This window comes from Pocillopora verrucosa, unplaced genomic scaffold, assembly GCF_036669915.1.
Source record: "Pocillopora verrucosa isolate sample1 unplaced genomic scaffold, ASM3666991v2 scaffold_27, whole genome shotgun sequence".
In the NCBI taxonomy this organism is placed as follows: Eukaryota; Metazoa; Cnidaria; class Anthozoa; order Scleractinia; family Pocilloporidae; genus Pocillopora; species Pocillopora verrucosa.
Window position 1 is genome coordinate 13,697 of NW_027078181.1, and position 2,124 is coordinate 15,820.

Sequence of the window (2,124 nt, forward strand, 5' to 3'; positions counted from 1 at the left end):
CGATGCCGAAGCATGCCCTGGGTGAGGGGGGTGGTCGAGGGATCCTTCCCACGGTTTATGGTGGATAGTAGCAGTCGCCCCCACACGCCCTTGCTTGTCCCGCAGACGGTCCCAGAGGCTGACCCTTTTGGTATCTCCTCAGTGTAAGATTTTAAAGCCAGATACACGCACCTACGGAGCTAAAACATTGTATAATAGTTTTTTAGGACACGTTAGGTCGCTTGGGACGCCCCCCTCCCCTCCCTAGGGAATAGTGCTTCAAATCGATGCTCCTCAATGTGTTAACTGGTTGAGGAAAATACATTAGGGTTATGTAACGACTTCGGGGTTAGGGTAACCATTTCTTAGGTTGAGGGGAACAATTTCTTAGGGTTAGAGTAGCGATTGCTTAGGGGTAGATTAACTAAACTAGGGCTTTAGAATTGCAAATGCTCCGACACACAGGGATGTGCCGCTTTACAGCCTGAACCTGGCCGATAACAGCAGAATTTCGACCCCATTTCCTCGTCTACGACCATACCACAGGGAAAGCACCGGTTCTCGTCCGATCACCGAAGTTAAGCCCTGTCGGGCGGGTTAGTACTTGGATGGGTGACCGCCTGGGAATACCCCGTGTTGTAGGCTTCAATTTTTTGTCTTGCGAACATCTCTAAACGTTTTATCCCAATAAATAGCTCTCCATACACCACAATTTCACATAGAGAGCCGTAGGTGAGTGAGGAACAAAATCAAAGCAAAAAACGAGGGGGGGAAAACACCTTTTTGTCAAAAATCGGCCCGCTAATGGCGAAAACTCTAGTGCGATCGACTTTTCTTACAGAGCGCGCGCGAGCGAGTGAGCACGCGCGAGATGAACAGTTTATGATGTCAAATTCTACTTCTGTGATATCAAATCATTCCAAATAACGAACGAAAAAATGAATAGGAAAAAACGCACACTTCTGAGACGCAGTTTTAAGCCATCGTGACGTGGCAAAACACTCGCACACTTCCAAGAGGAGGCGCGCGAAAAACGGCACTGAAAGTCGACAATGGTTGGATTCAGACTGCAAACGAATCGGGAAAAAGGTTCGATACTTTTACTACTCTGCTAGTTTGTTTCCTTCCCTCGTTCATTCGTTCACTCGCTTGCTCGCACAAAGGATACACTAACGATAGCAATAGCATTTCTAAAAGCGGCTCCAGTGACAATAAAACCGCTCAAAAGGTTCAAAGTGTACTCACGGTCCAAGTCGAATGCCCTTCTATGCTCGCTCGCTCGGTCGATCGGCCGTTTGGTTTCCTTTCATTTCCTTCCCTTCGCGCGCATAGCACAGCACGGCACGGCACGCACAACCTGCAAATACAAACGAACAGGACTTTACACACAATAGAGCAGACAGGCCTTGAACAAAAACAGCCAGCAAAGTTACGCACCGCCCCGAAACTCACCTTGTTTCCTTCCTCCAGTCTCTCCAATGCACTTCTACCCCTCCAAACGTGCCAACACCTTGGCCAGTTGTGCGTCCTTTGCTTTCTTTGCAAGTCTACCGGTCCACTGCAAAGCAAAAATACCCTCGATAGTCAGTAAGAGGGCCATATAGACATAGTTTGGATGACTTTTGCGGGGACGAGCGCGAACGCAGGTCCCCACTACCAGAAATTATACGCTCGAGTTACCCACATTGGGGTAATCGCAAGGGTCAACCCAGTCGAAGTGCAATGAAAGGGCCTCGCCTTGAGAGGACTGCCTCCTTGATCACAGTACCTCCCGCGTCAGGTAAGTATGCTTTTTCAGCGTCTGCCCTCGGTGAAAAAATCCACTTACCCCTAGGTCCTTGTGTTAGTGCTTTGCGCACTTCAGAAAACGTAGGCCAGCGGCCGTTCCTGCCATTGTCTGTTGTCTGAATTATCATCCCTCTTTCACCTCTTCCCCCTCTAAGGGCGGGCGGGGCTCCTGTAAACATAAAAGAATGCTATACCGTTGACTTTGTTTTGGATTGAATGTGTCTTCCCCAGAGGGAAGTGGGCCGCACTCGGAGGTAGTGCTATACCGAGGCAACCCGTGGCTGGGACGAGGCAAGCCTCTTTTCCACAGCCCAGTTCCAAAAATCAGTTTAATATATGAGCTGCTCAATGAGCAGC

General features: G+C 49.2%; 2 non-coding genes and 1 pseudogene across 2 annotated transcripts; 1 reads left to right on the forward strand and 2 right to left on the reverse strand.

Moving 5' to 3' along the window:
* The first annotated feature begins 506 nt into the window (after positions 1-506).
* LOC136278579 (5S ribosomal RNA) lies at positions 507-624 on the forward strand. Its single transcript, XR_010716416.1, has one exon. It is a non-coding gene; the product is annotated as a 5S ribosomal RNA (ribosomal RNA).
* A 980-nt stretch (positions 625-1,604) lies between these two features.
* Positions 1,605-1,767, reverse strand: LOC136278590 (U1 spliceosomal RNA). The gene has a single exon (XR_010716425.1). It is a non-coding gene; the product is annotated as a U1 spliceosomal RNA (small nuclear RNA).
* Positions 1,768-1,999: 232 nt separating this feature from the next.
* On the reverse strand, positions 2,000-2,124 carry LOC136278602 (U2 spliceosomal RNA; annotated as a pseudogene).